Consider the following 14,412-nt stretch of genomic DNA (forward strand, 5'->3'; position numbering starts at 1 on the left):
GTGGGCATGTGGAAAAGATGACAGGGTGCAGCTCTATTTGAAAGTCAAATTAGAACTATGAAGCATGCATGACTGCATCAGAGAGACACACAAGAGTGTATCACGGGCGTGTGCAACTGTGATGCTAAATGGTCAACTGCATACACACAGGTACAGATAGTACAACATTTTTTTTTGATGTGAGTTCTGTGTTCACTCAAACAGGAAGTGTGCAACATGTAAACAGGAAACTGGTGGCATGCCATTGCGGTTGGAGGCATTGGCTTTCTTTGAAGCGTGCTTTGTTCTCTCAGATCAAAACAAGGTGATCTAATCTCGGTTATGACAAGATAGTTGTGAAGATGAAGACGGTCATTCTTTTATGGCTTACTATTAATTGTGCTTTATGACAATTGTGCAGATTGAAGCAGTAAAAGAGGTGTTTTGTGTGTGTTTGTGTGTGTGTGTGTGTGTGTGTGTGTCTTTCAGCCCAGGGGTTCATATATTATTCAGTCTCAGACATTAAAGATGTAGATGTGGTCAGAGACATATGCAGGAGAAGTTACACAGAGTGCTCACACAGACACACACATCATCCCACACAAGCATGCCCACACACACAGATGTCTGTTGTGAAACTCTTTGTAGATTTTTCATTCCATTGTAATTATTTTTTTTTTCTCCTGTCATTAAATACACAATCACACATTGTTGACTCAATCTCTTCTCAAGCGGAGACAAAAGATAAGTAAAGGAGAGGTAGAGAAAGGATGGAGTTGAAGAAAAATAGGACAAAATGTGTGTGTGTCTGTGTGTGTGTGTGTGTGTGTGTGTATTTGGACAGGAGAGGCAAGAAACGTGTCTCAAGGAGCTGAGATTTCACAGCCCAGTGACTCTGTCACTGTGCACCTGCTCACTGAGACGGTGGGAGGGAGGGACAAGGGAGGTGAGGTGAGGAGGTTTGGGGTAAAAGGGAGTTGAAATTTCATCAAGAGAGAATTATAGGGTGAGTGTACCAAAGGAATTTGTTCAGCAGAATTAAAAAAAAAAACTGCACAGAAAAGCCCACCATACCATAATTTATCATCGCAGATTACTGTGAGAGTGCCACTCTCTACTTTACCATACAATAGCATATTATTATATATGGCCAAAGGTATGTGGATACCCAAACATGACACTTTTATGTGCTTGTTGAGGTTGGACAATGATGTTGGGCCATAATAACTGAGGCCTGGCTTGACATGTTTGTTGGGGTTGAGGTCAGGCAACCTGTCTTCTGAAAAGATTACGTTCCCATACAACTAAACTGCATTCTCAATTATGTTTCAAAGGAAATGTATTTCATCCCGGGGATTATTTCTGTTTTAACACAACCTCGTACCAGCGACAAGTGCACGTTGTGAAATGGTCACAGTTTTAAAAACGTGGTTACCGTGGTAAATTGAAACAAACCTACTTGTTTAGGTTTAGGAAAATATTGTGGTATGGGCTAAAGTAAGTATGTTTGTTATGCAACTTAAGTTACATGCATAATAACATCATTTTTAGGAGACAGGGCTGGATCAAGGCTCTGTGAAGGCCAGTCAAGATCTTTACGACCCTTATTTTTTCATGAAACTCACTTTGTGCATGGGGACATCAGTAAAATGGATCAAACTGTTGTTGAAAGGTGCTCCAAAATATTATAGGCTGTTTTACAGAAGACATTTTGACTTCCACCGACAAGCAGAGATATTTCTAAAACTATTAACAATCAAGTTTCCCAGTAAGCCATTACAGTGTGAAAGTGAGCCAGTATTCACAATACCAGGACCCTGGAACAGGCCTTTTTCACAGCAGACATTTTGACCTAGCAAAAGCTGGAAAAGCACAGGTGTGTGACTGCTAACATTAGTGATGGATCTGTTCCATTAAATGTCCCAGGAAGCCTCTCCAGTGAGCCAGCATATACAATACCAAACCCTTGAACTGGTTCACCTACATGGAGTGCAGCCACTAATGTAATTAATAACGTTAAGCTATGACATGTCAAAATATCTGCTGTTAAAAAGGTCTACTGAATTAATTGTATTATCTACACATGTGCTTTTCCTACTGTGAAAATGTCCTCATTGAAAAAAAGGCAGTCTGTATGTTGCAGCAATAACATTTTCCTTAATTGAAACTAAGAGGCCTAGTCGATGAAAAACAGCCCCGGACCGAAAGTACACGTAAGTATGTCAGCGGTTTCCACATACGCTTGGCCTACAATATGTCTCTCTCTCTCGTTCAATGCAGTTCAATTTAATATACTGTAATGGTATGAGTGTCAATCAAACAGTAATGAGAGTGATTCAATTACAATGTTGGAAATATTGGTGTATTATAATAATAATCTCCCTCTCCCTCATCTCCTCTGTCTGTTTCCATCATGACTAGAGAGAGACTCAGGTGTGTCCAAATCTTTAATTGGATTTCTTATAATCTCTGTTCTTCAGTAAAAATGAAACATTTGGTTTTGGTTAGTTTCACCAACTGTTTCATGCCATTTTAGCAATATGGAAACAATGATGTGTGTGAAGATGTTTTTTTGTTTTTATGATTTTGTCCATAACTTTGTGGGTGTGTACATATGGCCTTGAACATGGCTCTGGCTTTGTATGTACAGTATGTGTGTTTGTGTGTGTGTGTGTGTGTGTGTTTGAGAGAGAAAGATTGAGAGAGAGAGAGAGGGGTGTGGGGGGTGAGTGTGTTATCTTGCAAAGCAGACGTTTTGGAGCATAGTTGTGACTAGAAGGTCAGTGTGATTCCTGTGTTTTTGCTCCAGGATGAAAAGCTAATAGCAGAGTAATGACAGGGAGGGAAACTGCAAAGAGAAGATAAGGCAGACAGAAACAAAATGGCCATCACTGAGAGGGCTTATTACAGAGCCAGCATGCCAGCATAAGAGAGGAATAGAAGCTGGAGAGAGAGAGAGAGAGAGAGAGAGAGAGAGAGAGAGAGAGAGAGAGTATACTACATGGCTGTGCTCTTGTGCTATCTAAATGCATCCGGCTGCAATTTTTCATTTCAATTAGCATTCACATATAATGGCATCTGTTTTCCCACGATCGTAAATGTATCGACAGTCCCATGTTTCAAATCAGGGGACCTAACAGGATGTCCTTGATTTGAAGCTGGGAGAGCCAGAGTCACATGAAACCTGTTAAAGGTGGTGCATTGTACAGATAGCCTTTTTATTTATGTTCAGGGAATAAACATACACAATTAAGAAGAGACTAATAGAAAGAGTGCTGAGGAGAATTTTGTGATGTAGCCTAGTCCCACACCATTATGAATCAACAGAACATACTGCAGATTGTTTGGTTATGGTGGTTCTCCCCCTTGTGGTGATTATTACACATTACACCAAACTGACAAACAGTGACCTGACTATGAAGCACACTTCTATTATTCAACTGTAACAGGACTTGTGAAGTACATAATGTAAACTGGGGCTCCAAATTCATGTAAACAAAATGAAAACTCAATTTTTCAATCAAATTTCAATTTTAATCAGTTAGTTGTTCCTTAGGTGGAGGGGGGTGGTCTGTTATATAAGCTTCTTGACCTCTCCGGACACATTTCTTATCTGCGTTTTCTTTGCAGTCTTATGTTTGTGCAAAAGAAAAAGTAAAAAGGATCCCTCTTCCTTTCCCGCTCCAGGCAGGTCTGAGTGAAAGGTAAGCTGCAGTACAGTTCCCACAGAAGAGCAGTCTCTCTGGTCATAATTCCTTTCTCTCCTAAAATTATACATGATAGTTGTTAGAATTATTTCATTATCAAGAATAGACATAGACCACTGAAGATATATTAAAGTTCATTTTACTTGAGAACCCAACAAGGAGCACTACTCCGCACTACAGATATAGTACAGACAATGACCTAACCAAAAGTTCTCTACAGCTGCTTTTTGTAATACAGAGCAAAATGTAATAAATCATGATACAAGAGTTGGTGTCATCAGTTGTTATCTGGTAAGAGTCGATGACGTCTCCCCTATCTGGCCTGGGAGTGCATGTATGCCCTCAAGAACACACCGTGCTCAGACAAGGACACGCAATGGCTCCATGTTATCTTGTTTAGAGTATTCAGTATAATATTATTCTATGCAAACAGTTTAATAATAACAAGAGAGAAAGTATGTAAATCAAAATTTCTCCAACATTCCCTACTTTTTTTTAAACTTTTGCATCCTCAGCAATACAATACTAAATGAGAATATGAATATGTGTAGAACATTGTGTAAAATTCTGCACCATTAAGCATTTACATCAACACTAAACATTTTTTAATCAGATGTTGATCTCAATCATTGCCAGTTGTTTGTGAATCTGTAAGACATGAACAGATAAAGTATACACTACAAACAGTTTCTGTTGTTTAGGATCAAATTTAACCCATGTAAAAAACCTTTATATGTGTATTTTCAGAATGTGAGTCTGTGTACTACTTAACTTCACAATGCGTCAGATGTGTCAGATCAGGACGGTCTCTCGCCCCCCCGCCCCCTTCTCTCAGTCCGTCTGCTGGTCCGTACCTCCAGATTAGATTGAGTGTCTTTTTCTTTGGTGAAGCAGGCCTTGGGGTCATATAGTTGACCCCTCCGAAGCCTTCTCATTTCAGCGTCATCAGTTCATCACAGAATGTTCATCAACGCTTTGGGTAGGGCATGTGGTTTGCTGCTGGCCCTTTGGTTTGCACAGTACATCTCCAGATGCTGAAGTTCACCACCAGACGGCTAGCATTGGTCCACCATCCCTTTCGCTCTGGGCCGAGAACCGCCGCCAGACCACGAACCTTTATCGTGTCTAGCTGTGCTGTGGTCTGAGGTGCTGTGATGGTGGTTTTTGTAGTTGTCAATCTTCTGGTACAGTTTGTCACTGGTCCTGCAGCTGGAGGGGGGAGTAAGATGGATCCGATATCTGACACAACCGAGGCACTGTGTGGCACAAAACAGAACTCCGAGAAGCATTATCTGTTCTTTTATCAATATTATCACTTGGAAAAATGTCTACTTATTTTAGTAAACATCAATAATTATAAAACAGCATTTCTTTCCCTTATTCTGGTTTAACTCTAAAATCCATCCAAGGGTTGTTTTTGCAAATAGTGCAAGTCAATCAAAACAAAACAAAATTAAAACAACAAAAAAGTAGTTTTAAAATCAAAATGATGTGAACACTTTTATTAAACACCTTATTTATTATTGCTACTATATTCCTCCTATTTGAGACATGACAAAACTCATGACTCAACTGCAGCATATATAAATAATCTGTTTAGTGGTTTAGCCATTAACACTGTCCTGTGTTACACAGCAAAACCTTTATAAAAGCAACAAAAATTCAATAAATCATTTTTTTTAAAGAAAAATAAATCACCAAAATAAAATGTTTTCAACATCAACTTAATAGTTTAAACAAGTTGTAATATAATAACTTGAAATGCAAACAAAGTCTATAGTGCAGCTTTACTGAAAAAAAAAAAACTCACTAGTCAAAATAAATGGAATCTCATATCAACCTGTATTGGTTTCAATATTGTCTCAACCAATAAACTCAGATGAATTAAACAAAAATATGTTGATTACTTTATTTTTGTCTTTGGTTTGCAACACAAAGTAATACTAATTGCTGTCTGGTAGTACTAAAAATCATTATAAATTACATACATATCACATTATATAATTTATAACAAAAATGTGCATCAAAATCATTGCTGAACCTAAATTCCACATGCACAACTCATGTTTTTCTCTTATCTCTCTCTGTGTGTGTGTGTGTGTGTGTGTGTGTGTGTGTGTGTGTGTGTGTGTGTGTCTGTGTCTGTGTGTGTGTGTTCTCTGGGGAGCTCCTCCTCCGGCTGTCCTCTGTAAGGAAAGGAGGATTTCTCCAGTTTGCATGTAACACACTGCTTTTCTATTTCTGATCTATGGCATCATTGATTCAAAAATATTGTTACATTAGGGTTAGTCAATTCAATAAGGTTCATACAGATAGTTATAGTGGACAAAGTATTCAAATTCTTTGCCTAGGTAAAAGTACTAATTCCAAACTGTAAACATATTCTGTTACCAGCAATATTCCATTAAAAATATTACCTAAGTAAGAAAAGTATTATAAAAAATATGTACTTAAAAAAGCAACAATATTGAAAAAGCCTCACATTTTTGAAACTGGAAATGATCAAAGCAGTTTTCTGTCAGTCAACTAAGTGATTTAAGCAACTAATCATTTCAGCTGGACTTGTAGGTCTATTTGTTTGTCGGGCAGTTTGATGACAATAAAACATATTTCATAAGCATACGTTTTGTGTAAAACAAAACAAAAAACCCAATTCGTCTTAACTAAAATATGTCAGATTACAATAATATCCAAAGCATTTGACAAAACTCTTTTGTCTTTGAAATCAAAATTAGTAATTCCTAAAAATCATTTGTCTTTTTGTACTAGGTTTTGGTGTTTGCAATATGGCCACAGTTGTATTTCATTCTTACTGACCTTTCTCAGGTCTTTGCTCAGACAAGAATGTTAGAAGTGCCAGGGTGTAGGCCACCAAGATGTCATAAAAAGTTGACTTCCTGCTGGAGGTTCAAATTTGGAAAAGTTAGCAAACATTAATTGTGAAAAGATGGTTGGAGACTTACAATACTCTTGAGGGATCCCTTTTCATTTTGTAGGTGAACGCAAACCAAACCAACCAAAATTGCCTATCCTTATCTACAGGGATAGAGAAAAAAAAAAACATTACTGATATCAATTGCAGAGAAATATTTTTCATCGGGTATTGAATTCAATTGTTCCTGTTGTTCTTCTGTAAGGACATAATTATCAAATCATCAGTTTGTCTTTGCTCTCCCCTGTAGATGACCTGCAGGTTTGGCCCGTGTTGTCCAGTTATAAATTTGTAATAAGCGTTAAATCTCTCGCTTTTCTCTATGCCAACGGAATGCCCTTCCCAGGTGGTACCCAATCTCCAGTCTCTTGGCAAGCTGTCACAAACCTTCCCAAATCTTTCCACGTTTCCTGTTTAGATTTTGCAAACGACATGTGGTGTGTTGCAACATCTGTAAAGTTTGTGCATCGACACTGTAACCAGTATGAACAATTTCTCCCCGTGAACTATCCCATTTGCTGATTTTACATACATTTTGTCCCTTGTGGCAGTTACATTTTACAACTTATTAGTCAACTGTATTTTCGATCTTTCTTTAGAATTTTACTGTTGTACTTTCACAATTTTCGCTCAAAATATCGCTCAGATAAAGGCAAGCAGTAGGTCAAATATAATTGACTTCTGAGTGACTGTAGTAACTGTTAAATTTAACTCCTATACAATCCATCAACATATACACACTGTGCACAATATATACTGGTGAAACAACATAACGCTTCAGAGATATGATCTCTGTACTAATAACAGTAATATCAATAGGAACTCCATTATCCTAATTCAGAAGTACGGTACATTTAGCTCTCAGGTAGCTCTTTAGTCTGTGAAGCTTCTATGTTTGTGCACTACAGCAGCTCAGTGACAGTCTTCTCAGACTCCTCGCTAGGCGTGGTTGCTTGTGAAATTTGAGTCAGTTGATCACTGTCTCTAGTCCTTGGCTGTGTAAGATTTTATCTTTAACTACCCTCCTGAATTACTGGTTAAGACACCACACTGTCTATAATCAGTCGCGTACTGATTATCCTACAGGTTTCCCCCCCTGTCTCTTGGAGTAGCGAGCTCCCCGTCCTCTTTTAACGTGCTGCACAGAGGTTTACCGCGGCCTTCTCACATATAGGCTTTGAACTAGTTGTCAGAAAGACCATTAGATATTTTTTGTACTTTTACCAGACAGTCCACTCATTTTTGCTTCGTTTCTCTGATGGTCTTGTCACTGCGTCTCTATAATAGATAAATAATGTAGGTTGTATGTTTTTCGTATAATGTTCACCCATGTGAGATTTATCACCGTTTTGTCTAAATAAGTAGTCTTGTCTAAATAAGTAGTCTTTCTGGTCAAGGAAACAAAATTTATCTCACCTAGGTTTCTTCAGTGGTCTTGTCCGCTGTTCAAAAGATGATTCCGTCACCTTCCCCTCCCTTCCAGCGGGAACTGGCCTCTGTAAAAACAACAATTCAAGCCGGAGGTTGTTGTTTAAGGAGTCACCAAATGACTCCCCTGTGCACGGTGTTCAGGACCCGAAGCCTGGAAGGTGGGGAAGGATGGTTGGGATCTGGCTCGAAGGACCAATTTGTTAGAATAATTTCATTATTAAGAATAGACAGAGACCACTGAAGATATATTCAAGTTTATTTTACTTGAGAACCCAACAAGGAGGCCTTCTCCGCGCTAGAGATATAGTACAGACAATGACCTAACGAAAAGCTCTCTACAGACGGTTTTTATAATACCAAGGGAAATGCAACGCAATCATGATACAAGAGTTGGTGTTGTCAATTGCTATCTTGTCAGAGTCGATGACGTTGCCTTTATGTGGTCTGGCAGGGCATGCATGCCCTCAGGAACACACCATGCTTTAGACAAGGACACGCAATGGCTCCATGTTATCTTGTTTAGAATATTCAGTATAATATTATTCTATGCAAACAGTTTAATAATAACAAGAGAGAAGTATGTAAATCAAAATTTCTCTAACAATAGTAATGCCACAAACTTGTAGAGAAATATGCTAAGCCCTCCTATAAATTTGGGATTTCAAATTACACTTCAATCTAATACAGAAGCCATGTAATAAATTAGGTTTATAATGTTCAGTGTATGTTCACACTGTGTGAAAGAAGTGTATTGTATGTAGGTAATGATTGAGCGGTCCTGGGCGGCTTATTGGATTGCATTATTTTAAGAGATACTTTTAATGTTTTGTCAGCCAATATTTCCATACAATTGAACCAACTACTTCTCAATATGATGCAATCTAATACAATACCACTAAGTAATTAAAGCCTCAAAAGTGACCACTGAGTTGAATCTCACGGAAACAGTGTCAACCAAAATTAACACAAGAATGACAAAGTTTGGATTTATCATATGGTTGTGTAATGTATTCCACCTAATGAACTGCTAAGTCAGTGTACATTGAGCACTTCATACGGCTCTTACAACAGTGACAGTGTTTATAAGTAGGGTTGGGTACCGAAACTCGGTGCCAATAGGGAACCGGTGCCGACGTAAACGGTAGTAACGAGACCGAATAAGAACGAAAATTTCGGTGCCTCATTTCGGTGCTTGACTTTACACTACACCTGACAGCATGTAACGTTAGCCTACCTTTAGCTAGCAGCTGGATTAAACACCGGTAAAATGTTGACAGCTAACGTTAAACAGTGTAAAGCGTGACTGTATTTCACTGTGGAGGACTTCAACAGCGGGATGTAACAGTCTGCTCCTGCAGCGCAGCAGCGCCGTTGGCTGTCGCACTTCATAGATATACAGTATGTTTATATGGTCGGAATGAAACAACACAGACGGTGCGTTCACTTGCAGTTGCAGTTGTCGGAATTAAACAACACAGACGGTGCGTTCACTTGCAGCTGCCGTTGTCGGAATTAAACAACACAGACGGTGCATCTAACTCTTGAAAACAGGTAGCCTCGTGGTGCATTCACAGTAATTGTAAAATACCCTTTTCCCATCTGGGGTTCAACAGCAATTTACTGGTGAAATAACTTATTGTTATTGTTATAGTTATTACATTATTATTAAATCTTTAATTTTGACCATGTCCTTAGCAATAAACAAGTCACTGACTGTTGTTTACTACCCTTATTTTTTTTCTTATTTTTTTTTTTACTTTATTGAAAAGTACCGATTCAGGCACCGTTTAGGCACCGGAACCGTTTTAAAAGTATCGATTTAGCACCGGAACCGAAAAAAAACCAAACGATACCCAACCCTATTTATAAGACACAGTAGACAGTACGCAGGTTCCCATCCCTGTTCCTCAAACCTTGTACTGTCAGAATCAGAAACTATCAGAAAACAGAATGGGAACCATGGTCTCCTCCTTTTCTTTTGAACAAGCCACAAAGCTTTATATGACAGCTTCCCATTTATCGATTCACATAGTCTCTTTGCATAATTGCAGGGAAATTGTACTAGATAGCAACAACAATTGGCTTTCTAACTATATGGAACATCTAATTTTAACTCTCCAAACAACTTTAACAGAATGGCCAGTCTGGTTTCAGGATGGCTCAATCCACCAAGTCCTAGACTCCATGTTGTCTCTAAAGCATGAACCTCCATCTCTATTTACTCATGGACAGAAAGATGAACAGTTAAGTCAGTTTACTTAATTATCCTCTGTCTTCCATGATCAGCCAACATATTCACAAATATTGTCTCCGGAAGTGTTTTCTTACAGATGTTAGGTCTTAGTAATGTAGGTTTCTAAAGGCACTTTTGTTTGCAAACTCCGATAGTGTTGAGGACATTTAAATTGGTTTATTCTGTGTCTGAACACTTTTGTAACTTTTCAAAACTAACAATTTGACTTTCAATTTCCTCACTGATAGGCCAGTTGTGCTGGGATATTTAGAAACAGACAATGTCTCAAGTTTGCTCCACATTTCTGAATGCTCTGAATTCACCTATAACCTTTTAACCCGTAACTATTCTATTGCACAACATGCTGCGTATTATAGTTGCATTCATCTTTTGACATGCGGACAATGTTAGAAATAAATGTTTCAATTCTTGGATTCAATGTGTCTTTTTTAGATCCCTAAATATATACCACAGATCAATTGACTACTATGAAAATCCTGGACTACAAGTCACATGATTCACTCTTAAAATAAACTCAATTTTGAGGCAAGTAATTGAAACAAGTCATCCAGTTGCTCCATCCTGAAGGCTGCAAGATCCGCTTGGTAAACATGCCCAAATTCTCCCATGTTAATCTCTTCTACTCCACAAGAATGGTCAGCTGTGCATGCTAGAGCACATGTACAGTGTTGTCTGGCCCTACAGACCTCCAGGCTGTTCTCCAGCAGCTACACATAAACCAGTTTATTCATATTCTGCCAATGCTTGGCTGTCCTTTCCCTGTGCTGACCAAGTCATTACAAATCGTGACTACTGAGACTCCTGGCTTCCCAATTGAGAAACAACGTTCCTAGTCTACGCAGAACAGAACATTCATTCCTTGTCTTCTGTCAGAGAAAACACATCTTCCACATCAGTTTATTAGGTACACCTAGCTAAAACTAATGCAGTCTAATACAACAGTCTAATATTGTATCCAACCCTTTAATATCAATTAGGGTAGAGTAAATTATAGAAACACATCTCAGTATAACGCAACACGATTCCACAGCACCACAAACTGCAGCCTCCAAAATGATCATGCAGTTGAATCCACACCTCTCTAAAACAGTCTAAATAGAAACTGAACATGATAACCTTTATGAAGATAGGATTTATTGCAGGACCGCATTAGCTTTACTTAACTGTATCTAATAAACTGGCAATTGGGTCATGCTGTGTGAATGTTCTCATTGATATTGTAATGTCTGAAAAAAGTTAGAATTCCATCGTAAGCTATTTTGAATAAAGTGAGTGACATGATCTATGTTTATTTGTGTATATGTCATTTATTTATGCGTTTTAATTTATCTATTTTTTTCTACCTGTTTTGTTTGTATCCTCCTGTGGCGCCTGGCCAAACTCATATTGACAGAGGACACCTTGACCCTGTCAGCCATCAGGGCAAAACAGATACAGAACTCTGCTCCGTTCCCCTTTTTAGAATCAAAAGCTTCAATAAATAGTTGATCTAAGTCTGTTCTAGAAGAGAGGGGATCCTTTCTCTGTTGCTTTTCCTGAGGTTTCTTCTTTTTTTCTGTAAAAGTGTTCTTTAGGGGAGTTTTTCCTTATCAGATGGTCTAAGGGTTTGGGGAGTTGTATGCTATATTGTAGTGCTTTGAGAAATATTTGTCATTTTGGGCTATATGTAGGGCTTTTGTTGGACTCAAGTTGACTATTATGTATCCAGAACATCAGCATTTTTGCAAATGTTTCATCTGTACTACAACTGCTGAAGGAGCTCTCTTATCAATTAATCATCTGGGCGTAGGAGTGTTCAAGTCAATTTTATTTATATAGCCCAATTTCACAAATCGGCCTTAAGGGGCTTTACAATCTGAAGAGGTGAGTGAGGAGGGATTCCTTGTGTGCAGGTAGTGCCATGCCTAATAGGGATTACATTATCTGTATGAACTGCTAAAAAAACATAACAAAAATAATCTTGCAAATATAGGCCTTTAAAAAATACTGTTAGGAGCTGACTTTTGGTTACTTCACATGTAATAATATTGTTTGTCCACTAGGGAGCAGAACAGAACACGAATGGAAGCAGAGTCCTCCCAAATATAGTCCAGTTCACAAAATGATTCAAAGATATTGAAACTCTCTATTCTCCAAGTATTGTCCATCTATTTTATTGTTGATTCTGGTGCTTTGTATTGTCTTTTTAATTCAGTTGTATTACTTTCAATTATTTATTTATAACTAGACAAGCAAAATGTATTTATTTAGGAAGTTTGTAGTGAATTAGCAGTTCCCCCCAAACTAAGGCATACATCAGAACATTTGCCTTGTGTGTCAGTTTTCTTGCCGAGCCCTGCACAATGCAAACTCCTTCTGCTTCCTCATTTTTGCTCAATTTACTGCTATGTATCTCGTTTGCAGTCTGATGCCCATTCTCCCTCTCAGCTCTCTCAGCAGCTTTTGACTTCTCTCAGAATATGCAAGTCTTAGCATCCCCACTCTCCCTTCTCTCTTTCTTTTTTCTTTTGTCGCACACACACACACACACACACACACACACACACACACACACACACACACACACACACACACACACACACACACACACACACACACACACACACACACACACACACACACACACACACACACACACACCTCCAAGGGAGAGTTCTGTCATGCACTGTAGATTGGGTGTCCCAGGGTGATTAACTATTGATATGGGTCTCAGGTAACACACCTGATATCTGGGGACAGAGAGAAAAGAAGGGACAGGGAGAAAGAGAATAAGGAGGGGGGAAAAAAGAGAGAGTGAAACAGAGATAAATAGCATATGTGGGCAAAGGGGGTAGGAGACACATGGTGGATTGGAGGGTTAGGTGGATGATCAGGCTCAGTAGCCAATAGCAGAGTGGCATATTGTGATGACTCAGGGCAAAGCTGAGAAAATGAGATGCCGAGGGCAGTGAATGTATCAAAAGAGATAAACAGCGTGTGTTTGTGTGTGTGTGTGTGCGTTGTGTGTGTGTGTGTGTGTGTGTGTGTGTGTGTGTTGAGGGCTTTTGCATAAACAAATGGATCACTGTTTGAGAAGAAACCTCCATTTGTCTTACACACATCATGACTCTGCTGTCCAACCCCCATCCCCCAAAATTATGAAATGTGCATTCCCTTTAGCTAATTATGTGTGTGTGCATGTGTGTGTGTGTTTACCATATAAACAGACCTACCTCTTTGTGTGACAGTCAAGTCCCTATGTCAGCACAATGACAATGAATTTACCACTTAAATCCTTTATTTCTGCCTCTTTTCTGCATGATAAGCATCTGTCCTCTCTTTGCCTGTGGGGAGTTAACCCAAGACCCTTTCCCAACCTTTCCTGCAGGAGAACTTTAATAGCACAACAGCTTTTCTCTGCTTCATACCTAGTACAGGGTGTGTATAATATTGTGCAAGTGAAAATTAATGAGTTGTGGATGAAACAAGACTAAGCTATCTATAACACGGTCTTTACAATCATTAGATGGTATGTTTTGAACAATGAGAAAATACAATACATACACACACTTGCACACACAGAGGACTGGTGGTGCAGATGGTGTAATAATGTGGCTCAGCAAAACAGTTTGCTATGGATAGCTAATTATCTTACTGATTATAAAGATATATTACAAAGCATTTTCACCCATATGGTTTTAGTAGAACAGCGTGCTGAATTCCAGCGCCATCAGGAACTTTATCTTCCAGCCCTCCATCATCAATCTTTTAGAAACACACACACACACACACACACACACACACACACACACACACACACACACACACACACACACACACACACACACACACACACACACACACACACACACACACACACACACACAGTGAGTGGGATAGATAGATAGACAGATCAAATATACTCCTCTAGTTTACTTTGCTTTATAAATCAGCTAGAAGCCATTAAAATGGCAGGTTGTGAAAAATCCCTTTGAGTGTGTCGGACCATTTGACCACTTACTTACACTTATCCATTTATTACGTAACACCATGTATAACTGCAGACTTGATGACTACTTTCTAATTACATTTAAAGGTACAGACTAAATGGTTTATTAGAATGTAAAAAA

Source organism: Perca fluviatilis, chromosome 1 (genome assembly GCF_010015445.1).
Source record: "Perca fluviatilis chromosome 1, GENO_Pfluv_1.0, whole genome shotgun sequence".
Taxonomy (NCBI): Eukaryota; Metazoa; Chordata; class Actinopteri; order Perciformes; family Percidae; genus Perca; species Perca fluviatilis.